Here is an 11,441-nt window from a genome sequence, read left to right on the forward strand (position 1 = left end):
GTGTGTGTGTATGTGTGTGTGTGTGTGTGTGAACACATATATTCCTAAATACCCTGCTTATTCTGTATAGTTATTTTGTATGTATGTTTTCAGGGCTGACCATATTGGGTAACCAACTGGCATGCTCTTTCCTGGGGAAGACAATTCTCCTAATCTTTTTCTCTTTTTAAACTAAGGAATAAAAACTATGAGGAATGTAGGCCAGGTGTGGTGGTGCACACCTTTAATCCCAGCACTCAAGAAGCAAAAACAGGCAAATCTTTGTGAGTTCAAGGCCTGCCTGGTCTACACAGCAAGCCAAAACAGTCAAGGCTACATAGTGAAAATCATCTCAAGAAACAAAAACAAACAAACCTATGGAGAATGGGAAGCAAACCTTGATATTAAAATTAATATTAGGATTAAGTTTTACTTTGTGACTTTTAAAATATATTACTATCTTTTAGCATTTTTGAGGTATATAAAACAAAAATGTAACTCCACAATAAAGGGATCCATTTAACATTTAACATTGTTTGAACTCAGAAATTAGAATGCTCTTTAGAGTCTTCGACTGCGGCTCTACACAGAACTGCCACAGTGTTGTGCACTTTGTATGCTGCACAAAACCAGGAAAGGTGGGGTCCAGCAGTACTCATTCCACTGTGCCCTTTTCCTGGGAGCGTAGATTCTCTATAACCCAAAATAACTGGTACACCTGATGAGGGCAGGGGATGGAGTTCTATGGGTTAAAAAAAAAAAAGTGTTCAATCTAGGCAGTACGATGTGGGGGGCGTATCAACTTGATTTAAGCAGGTTGGAATCTAAGCTCCTTTCCCCACTCCCTTACCATAGAATAAACACTGGAGTCATAATATTGAGAAATGGAACAATGATTCTTCCCATCACATAGTAAATTTCCTTACGCAGATCTTCATGGAGTTGTTTTCCTTTGCCTTGAAGGCAATGTAGGTTTAGCTCCGTATCACAGAGTCCAAAGTCCTCTGAGCAGACAAAAAGCCCCCCAAGACACTCCCAGATTCTAGAGTTCAGTGCTCATGGCCCGCACCCGAGTCTCTACCATTTTGCTATGTTCATCACTGTGACAAATACTGGAGAACAATTAAGAGAAGGAAGAACTTCCGGTCCACAATTCAGAGAAGGAAGGACTTCCGGTCCGTGGTTCCAGAGACGTCGGTCCACCGCAGTCTGGCTCTATGGTTCCTCGAGGCCGACTATTACAGTACCTAGTGGATGTTCAGCAATGGCCGTCAAGAAACAGAAGCCAGAGGGAAAGTGGGGATATAAAGATGAATCCCTGGTGACCTACTTCTTCCAATCAGCCCCTACATCCTACTTCATATTACCTTCCGATACCTCCATCAGAACATCGATCAGTCAATGGATTAGCCCATGGATTTGCTCATGACCTAATCATTTCTCAGTGATTAGAGCTAGCAGCTCGGGACCAAAGCTTCCATACGTGAACTTTTGGGGTACACCTCACACACAAGCCGTGCTCCCTGATGCTCAGCACAAAGAAGACCTCCTGCTGCTGAGATATTCTGTTTCAGTGGAGCATCCATGGTACTGCCTTGACACTGCATGGTCACTGAATTGGAGATTCTCAGTGGTGGGGCCGTATCTTACCGTGTTCTGTAGTCCTCAATGCGGTACCCAATGCAAAATTCTCTCTGACGTGCCTGATGCACCAGAGAGTAGACTAGGGAGCTAGCATTTCCTCCAGAAGATCAGAAAGCTGTAAACCCCCTGAAGAATTTTTTTTGACAAAGTGCTCCTAACACATAAATATTTCTGTCTGATTTCTGGAGGCTAAGTTGAACAGTGCAGACGCACTGCAGGATGGGGAATACGTTTGAACATATCTTCTGGGCTCTGAACTTGTCTCTAGACAGCTGAGCTTGTCACTCAGGGCAGGATATGAATATATTGCTTGTAAGCTATTACTGGAATAAACTGTAATTTTACAATTTCCTGGACACGTGAAGCTATTAATTCTCATTCTGCTAAATTTTATGAACTCACAAACACTTCTAAAAGGTTCTTGACAACAAGAACTTTGGTTTGCAACTACAAAGTGTTCTATTTAATTTTATTTATTAGCTCTTTCATTGCCACTGGAGACCCAGATGCACAGACTGAGGAAGTAGTACTACCCCACGCTGTGCGAAGACGTCCTCTGGTCTCTGTGATTGTAAACAGAAAGGGCACCGCTAGAAGCCCATTTACTCACTGCTCTGTTCAATGTTCTCAATATATGATATATATGTACACACACACACACACACACACACACACATATATTGCATTTCTGTTGAAGTGAGCATGGAACATGCTCTGAACAATCCACTTTTCACCTGTATGGTAAAGACATCGAAGTAAATCAATGCAAAGGAGGAACCCTCATACGCTGAACTTGGGGTACCAGCCAGTTTACCCACTGTGGAACTCCACATGGAGGTGTCTCAGAAAACTAACACTGGATCTACCGTATTACCCAACTTTGCCACTCCTGGGCATTTCTCTGAAGGACTCCAAGTGAACACATCACAGAAAGATTAATTTTGACCACTAGTGTCAGAGGTTTCAGCCTGTGGTCACTGGCTGTTGTTTTTTGGTCCCTCCATGATCACATGATGTGAAGCAAAGCTGATCATTCCATATGGCCAGGAGACAGAGAGAGAAAGGAAGAACTAGGGACCAAGTGTACCTTTCAGGACCACACCCCTAGTGATTTACTTCTGCAGTCTAGACCCTACATCTTGGTTTCTACCATTTCCAAATCATGCTTTCAAATTATGGCTCCATTATGGACCTGTCAATCCCTGGGGTCCAGTCATTTGCAAAATGTCCCACCTCTGAGCATTGCACCGGTGAAGCAAGCACACGAGTTCTAGGCCCATTATCTAAACAATCACACTCAGTCCATATCATCACTGTCTACACAGGTATCGTGCCCCAGGCTAAGAACAGTTCCGACAGTTGCCATGTTTTACCAGACGTTTGAATGACTTTGGACAGAACACGATTTTAAGTTACACTAAGTTACACTAAGTTTGCTCGGTCCTCTTTGTTATAGCAGCAGTGACTACCGCACACATGGTGTGAGTTTCTGGCCACCTTGAAGGGAGTGAGAAGGCCCGGCTTTCTCATCATCAGTTAATAACACTGTTACACCCCAGGTACAGCCCGGGCACTAGAAACATTAGTGGCATCGTCATTTGGGGATTACTTTTCCAGGCTTGCTTTGCTTTCCTTTAAGTGAAATGGACCCAATTTTCAAAAATGAGACTTTTATTTGATAGTCCATGGCTTGGTGAGGTTCTAAGATCTGAATGCTGAGAGATTGGTATACAAGGTGACAGATTTCCAGAAGGTGAGAGGACCAGGGAGATGTGGTACTGCCAAGGAAAGGGGAGTCTAGTACCCCTCAATACCCCAGTACCTGCTCTGCAGTGACTAAGAGCATAGCCAGGCTTGGCATCGGGCTGTTCTTTGACACATAGCCGATAACACCAACAACACCAACAACACCGGAAGTAACCTAAATGTGCACAGTAGGGATTAAATAAACCTTAGTCATCCATCTGCCTAAAGATACGACATAAAAATTATGGCAGAGTATGTTTCTAGGAAAATATTACAGGAGAAAACTGTCATTTCTATTTTTTCTGTGCCCAAGTTTCCTGGAAAAATCACAGTTGTTCACTGGCCACCCCAGTGTTGTCCACTCTATAAATGTGAGGTGGATGTGTGACAAGCCCTTAAGGGTGTCACATCTTCCAACCACGTGAGTGGTCAAGGCCGCCTCAGCACAAGACTCCAGTCAGAGTCAAAAAGACGCTAGCCTCAAGTTTTGTGGGACTGTTGGACATGTGGGTGTCTGCATGTGTTTACATGTAGGGAACTGTATATGTATACATGTGGGGACTGGATATGTGCACACATGGGGGACTGTATATGAACATATGTGGGGGCTGAATATGTGCACATGTGTGTGCAGGTACACATGCTTAAATCTGGGTCAGAGGATGATGTACAGCCCCCTCTACTGTCACCCTCTGACTTATTCCTTTGAATCAGGGTCTCTCCTTAGACCTGGAACTCCTGGTTTTCGTCCAAGATGGCAGTTCTCAGGTCCCAGCCATTCTCTTGTCTCTTTCCTCCATGACACTGGCATGACAGACACACTCAAGACACACTCAGCACATTAGCAGGTGTCGGGGTTTGAGTTTAGATCCTCATGGCTACGCATGTGTTTTTAACCACTGAGCAATCTCTCCATGTGCTAGACTTAACTTTCTAAGAAACACACAACTTATTTTTCCCGAATGATTACACCATTTCATATTCCCATTGGCTTTATCAAGGATACCAGTTTCTTTGTATCCCTGCTGACAAGCATTAGTGAAATTGACTATAACATGCCAGAGGCAATCCAGTGCCATGTCCTGGGATCGTAAACTGTATTTTCCTAGAATATTCATTACTTCTATTTTCAAGGGGCAGAAGTGGCCCTACAACTTGAGCAACTGGTTCTATTGTCCCACAGTTAGGTCCTTGTATGCCAGAATTACAGTTTAGGAATTCCAGTTCAAATCCACAAGCCTTGTAGGACCCAGTTTGTCAGAAGCGAGGTCTGTGAAGGAAAAAAAGGATTAGCTGGTCCCAGACTTGGGGCTGTCAGGAATGTTGGGCGATCTCCTGGGAATACGAGGGGTTGTCCTGTGATCTCAGAACACCAACAACACTGCTGAAGGCCCAGAAGCTGCGAGGGTGCAGCTCTTCCTGCCCGTTTCCTCCTTGCCGAGGACCTCAGAGGGAGCTCTCCACGAAGCCTCTGCTTAGCTGATGCCTTCCTTGTTTGCTGAGCTTGATGGGAAAGCCTTTCACTAAGTGAATCACTGTGCTCCTTTTTGGACTTAGTTTGGTTTGATGAGCCTCTGGGGTTTTCCAACCACTCACAGTTGCACTGAGATTTTTTGTAACTAAACTTTAGGAAATATGTAACCTTTCTTTGGCCTCCCTGGCAGGTTCAGCTGCAGCTTCCAGCTGCAATCTCCAGCTCACCCCAGCCCCAGCTGCTCCTTTGGATTCCCCTCCAGCAAAGCAGAGACACATGTAACCCTCATGCTAACCTCTGTGCACGGGTGTCTTCCTGCAAGCACTTGTCGGAGATGCACAGCAAGCCCACCAGCTTCACACAAGAGTGATGTACAGGGGAAAAAAATGTGTCCTGCCACTTGGCGTTGAGATGCTTATGCAAGCATCCTTTGGAAAAAGTGACACCCCATAATTGTCATTTCTCATTTGGCAATGGCAGGAAACTCATTGCCAAGGTCTGAGCTCAACCATAAAACATGCCTGAAGGAGTCTGCAGCCCTGACTCTCTCCTAATGAGAGCTGGCCCTCCAGCACCCTCTGGGCCTAGGATGTGAAAATCAGAGAAACCTAAATATCTGCCCTGAAGGCGCTTCATCAAATAAGTGGACTTCACAATTAAAGAATTGGGTCCTCCTTACAGAGGGATGAGGGGCTGTTAAATGGCAACATGAGAAGCCAATGTCACAAGGCCCGCACTGCTGGGAGATGCTGTCGGCCTTGGTAGAGAAAGACTGTCTCAGAGACTGGGACCAACGACAGAAGAGCCACTGTCCACAGGATGAGCGTGGCCCTGAGTGCGGGCCCCAAAACCCAGGTTCAAAAAAAGCTGGGCAGGGATGTGTGCGTACAAACCCTGTCCTGGGGAAGCATAGAGGAGCAGATCCCTGGGGCTCACTGGCCAGCCCAGCAGACCCAGCAAGCTCCTGGATGAGAAACCCTGAGCCAAAGAACAAAGCATTTGGCTCCCAAGGAACGACACTGGAAGTTGACCTCTGACCTCCAGAGGCACACACGGTCAAGAACATGCACACATAAATGAGGGAGGAGAGAGTGCTTTATTACACAGAAAACTTCGTGCTTCCCAGTCCTGCTCTTCAGGATCAGGTCTCAGGGTCTCCCTAAGTTCGTCTGGCTTTGATCTGCACTACTGCAGCACACTCCTGAGGTCCCTGAAGACCCCAGTGACCACGATGTCCTCAGTGGAGTCCTGGTCCCCAGAGCATCCTTTCTACCCTCTCTGAGAACCCAGCAAGGCTTCTCTTTGTTTGTTTCTTTCTAAAATGAACTTGGTCCTGGGTGGGTGGGGGAGTGCTTTTGTTTTGTTTTGTTTGTTTTGAGACCAATCTCCCAGTAGCCCAGGCTGTCCTTGGACTTTTTAGGGGAAGATGATCTTAACTTTCAGTTTTCCCGTCTCCACTTCCAAATGGTTCGGTTTACACTTGTGTATAACGATTTCAAACTTGGAGGGGGTGTTTTTATTGTTTGCTTGTTTGTTTGTTTTTGAGAAGGGCTAGCTCCATGGTACCAATAAACGAGGTGGGCGCAATGATCTCCTACCCATTCCCCACCCTCACAGGCCTGACCCCTGGTTGTCTTCATCCTCCAAAGACACCTCACACCGGGATATGCACAGATGCTTTGAACTCTAAGACACGTTAAACAAGACTCTTTCCTATCAAACACTATAGAACTGTTTTATGACAAAGAATTCAAATCTTTTGTTCCCTCCCACCCCACAAAACCTTTGCTTGCTCAAAGACTCTGGCACATTTTTGGATTAAAGTGGCCGATCCCTTCTCCCCTTCAACACCTTAGTACCTGATTCTCTTTAAAGTCAGCTCAAAGTGGCCAAAGACCATGAAGTGGGCTGGCAGACAATGGGGAAGAGACAGAATAAAAATTGCATGTACTTCCTGCACTGGTGTGTTTCCTGCGCCGGAGTGCGCCCCGTACTGGTGTGTTTGCTACTTGCAGTGTGGCCTCTCCATCAGGAGTAAATTTTGCCTTGTCAAGATGCTTCAGAAGGAGAGGTTCTCTCTCTCTCTCTCTCTCTCTCTCTCTCTCTCTCTCTCTCTCTCTCTCTCTTTCTCTCTCTCTGTCTCTCTCCCCCTCCCTCCCTCCCTCCCCCCCCCCCCCCCGCCCTCTCATGCCCATGGTTCACTGAAGGTCCATTCTGGGTGTGTTACAGAGACATATTTCCCTGGAACCCAAAATGCAGATCAGAGTTCTCAGAGACTGTGTGATTGTCTAATCATTCTACCCTCCCCTGTAACTCCTGGCAACCACTGATCTTATTGGAATCAAGCAACATATAGCTTTTCAAGCTGGCAATGTGGTCACATTCTTCTATGTCTTTTTGTGGCTTGAACCCTCATTTCTTTTAGCACCGAGCAGTATTCCATAATGGAGATGGATTAGCTTATACACTCACCTACTGTGAACCTTCTTGTTTTCTTCTAAGTGTTGGAAATTATGAACAAAACTGCTGCAAGCATCCACGTGCGGATTTACATGTAGGTATATGCTCGTAGCTCATTGGGTGAAACACACAAATGAGATGGGGGATCACACAGTGGAACACGGATGGTTTGGTACCATGTTGCCTTCCCAGCAGCTGCTGCATTTGGAGGGGAGCAGTCTGGCATCTGGTGCACCCATGGGTAGTGTCTCTTGCTGTTTTCACTTGCAGCTCTCTGACAGCACACGTTGGCGGGTTTGTAATGGGCATCGTCAGCATGAGCTTAGGGAACAAAGACAGCACAAAAACAAAAGACTTGTTGAAAGTATTTTAGATAATTTGTTTGGAATATTTCATGAAAAGCAATGAAATTGTCGCCACCAGAAACCTAAATCTGTTAGACTCCCTTTTCCCTGATCTATTTTGAGAACTATTTCAAGTTGACTTTGTTATGAAGAGCACCACTAGGATTGAGCGCTCTGGGCTGGCCCTCTCTGGCCTCACCTCCGGTAGCAAGTTCTATCCAGGGCATCATGGCAACACCTCTCCCTCTTCTTAGGGCCACCACTTGCGCGGCCCTGTGTAGTCTCTACGTTCAGTCTGTTCTCTCCTACCTCTGCCAAGCTCTGAGCTGCTACCGTGAAGAAGGAAGCCAGGACTCTTTGACTGTCCTGTGAACAGATCAAATCCAGGACCATTCCCACCTCCTGCAGCCCCCACACTACCCGTGTGTCCCTCAGACGCTGTCACTGTGGAACCCCTGGTCCTCCCTGGCTCATGTGACCCTGCCCTTCCCGACAAACTCCAAGACTGACTGCTGGAGCGCTCCTCCAATTCCTCCTGTCCCCACCCCTTTACTTGTCACTTTCTGCCCCATGTGTGAAAACTTGCTTGATGGTGTAATGAGTATATGTGCATCTGTGTGTGTGTTTGTATGTCTATATGTGTGTGAATGTGTGTGTCTATGTGTGTTGGTATGTGTGTCTATCTGTCTGTGTGTGTGGTGTGTGTGTGTGTCTGTCTGTGTGTATGGTGTATGTGTGTCTGTGTGTGTGTACATGTGTATGCATGTGTGTATATGTGTGTGCATCTGTCTGTCTGTGTGTGGTGTCTGTCTGTCTGTCTGTGAGTGTGGTGTGTGTGTGTCTGTGTGTTTGTAGTGTGTGTGTATGTGTGTGTCTGTCTCTGTGTGTGTGCATGTACATGCATGTGTGTGTGTGTGTGTGTATGAAAAAGAAGTTGGCTATCTACTGAACAGAGAGTGTCTTAAAGACACACACAATGTCTCACCCCTACAGCAAGCATCCCCCTACCACATCTCAAGATGTCAATGAGAGGAGCGTCCTTCCTGCCATCTCCCTTCACCACCTCCAGTCTGGAGACTCAGATCTACAGAAGAGCCCATAAGAACACGGTACCATGAAAATAGTAAACTTGTGGAAGATGCATCCTCAAAGAGGAAGGGAGGTAAAATCTGCTTCACTGGTAATGTCAGCCTTAGGATGCTGAGGCAGGATTGGGAGTTAGAAGCTAACCTGGGCTACACAGAGAGACCCTGTCTCAAGACAACACAAGCAAACCCAGGAGCTGAGGTGATCGGGATTTTAACTTAGTGACAGAGTTCTCATCTTCTAGCAAGTGACAGTTTCTGAGTTTGACCCCAAGCATGGAGGGATGGGGGAATAGGAGCCCAAAGCAGAGGAGGAGAGGGGGAATAGGAGCCCAAAGCGGAGGAGGGAAGGGAGAGCAGAAACAGGAGAGGACAAGGAAGGAGACAGGAGAAAAGGGAAGGGGATAGAAGGAGAAGGCATGAAGAAACAAAATGGACAGATCCTGGGGTATATAGCATCCATGGAAGATGATCTCCGTCCTCCATATGCATACACAAGCACACACACACACACACACACACGCACGCACACATGCATGAGCACACACACACATGCACACATGCGTGAGCACACACACACATGCATGTGCACACGCACACACACATGCATGTGCACACGCACACACACATGCATGTGCACACACACACATGCACACACACACACACACTGACTGAAAGATGGTTCAACAGTGAAGAGCACCTGCTGTTCTAACAAAGGACCCCCTTGATTTCATTCCCAGGACTCTCATCTGGTGACCTGTAACTTGACTGTAACTCCAGTTGAAGGGACTCTAACGCCTTCTTCTGACCTCTGTGGGCATCTGCATACATGTGGTGTACATACAGATAAGAAAGCACACACACATAAATAAATAAAAATAAATTATTTTTTTTAAAGTTATACTGCGCATGGTAGCACCAGGATTCACCTGTTGCTCTGTTGTGTTTATGTTCCCACCCTGCAGTTCACACCAGCCCTCTTCCATTGCTCGGTGGCCTTCCACTCCCACCCTGCAGTTCACACCAGCCCTCTCCCGTTGCTCGGTGGCCTTCCACTCCCACCCTGCAGTTCACACCAGCCCTCTCCCGTTGCTCGGTGGCCTCCCACTCCCACCCTGCAGTTCACACCAGCCCTCTCCCATTGCTCGGTGGCCTTCTGCTTCCACCTGCAGCACACTAAAGTTTCTTCCTGACCACCAAGTTTTTTTAATGAAGGACTAGCAAAGCCCCTCCCAGCCACTCCCTAGGTCCATGTGCACTGTGTTAAATCTTCTAAAAGATCCTGGCACTGAGACAATGGATCAAGGATTAAAAAAAATCACCACAGAAAGATGAACTGTGAAAGCAGTTCATAACAGATTAATGATATTATCTATTTTCCCTTGTTGACATTAATATTTAATGATAACGCAGATGCCTGAAAGAGATATAGCTTCCCATTATAAAACACACATTTGCATTGCATGCATAAATAGTATTAGATTTACCGTGCTATCACTTTAAATAGCAGTGGCAGTCAGTACGCCCAGACTCCAGCAGCCACTGTCATTGTCTTTCTTAGCCTTGCAGATTCAGACTCTGACCTCATTAGGAACTAAGTCCCATGTCTCCCCCTTTTATATCCCCTGGTAACCTCTGGTCTGCTTTATCCTCTGCGAGTTTGACTATGGAAATGTGAGACGAGATCTCCCGAAATAAAGCCGTATCTAGGTTAAAGATTCTGCAGATCAATTGGCTGCTTAGAACCTCAGGATAGTGGAGAAGTGGAGTATTGCAGATCACGAGCCAAATTATCTCGGCCTGGCTTTAGCTCTTTTAGTAGACATTTATCACTGGTCGCTGCATTTGACTGGTCCTTTTGACTATCATGCAAAACCCTTAGAATGTATTAGTTAGTAATTAGTGGGTCACTAGCTTGTATAACCCTCAAGCTAAAATTGTCATCAGACAGACTCCGAGACCTAGAGCAGAGATACCCCTGCTGTCCTGTGACCAACCCACCTGACGGCCGCACCAGTGGGCCTGCCTTCTCATTAATTTACTGGTGACTTTGGTTCTGAGACTATGAAAGTTTTTGCAGCTTCTTACGTGGTGAGATGGGACTTCAAGTTTCCGGGCCGTGGTTGCCGAAGGAACTAACTCTTATTCTATTTGGAGCAGTACCTGTTTTGTGTTGACACAAACTAAATTATAGCTTAGATCTTAAGTATCCTCCAAAGTTGCGCATGTTCAAGGCTTAGCCCCTACCTTGAACTACAGAGTTTGCAGGACCTATAAGAGGCAAGGCCTTGTGGGCAGTATATTCAGTCTATGGAGCTGTGCCCTCCAAGGGCATGGTGAGAACATGGTCTCTTTCTGGATTTTCCTCCCCCATATGACACATATCATGTGTCAGCGACATGGAAATCAGCTACCCATAGGAAGTGAGGTAAGCATAAGTAACCATGCAGTCCAAAAATGAGAAAAGAATGTAGCTCCATCAACAGCCAGAGAAACAAGTGCAATGAACTGAGAAAGAAAGAGTGAGAGAGAGAAAGAGAGAGAGAGAGAGAGAGAGAGAGAGAGGATAAACGTGACCCAACTCATAACCACTTCCCTGCCTAAATGAACAATGCATGATGTTGCCTTCCTATTGATGCAGGGCGGGTGTGAAAGAGGTAAGGGTCCCTCTGTGGCTATTTGAAGAAGAATGGCCCCTGATTGATGGGG

The sequence above is a fragment of the Myodes glareolus genome, chromosome 13, assembly GCF_982192425.1.
Source record: "Myodes glareolus chromosome 13, mMyoGla1.1, whole genome shotgun sequence".
In the NCBI taxonomy this organism is placed as follows: domain Eukaryota; kingdom Metazoa; phylum Chordata; class Mammalia; order Rodentia; family Cricetidae; genus Myodes; species Myodes glareolus.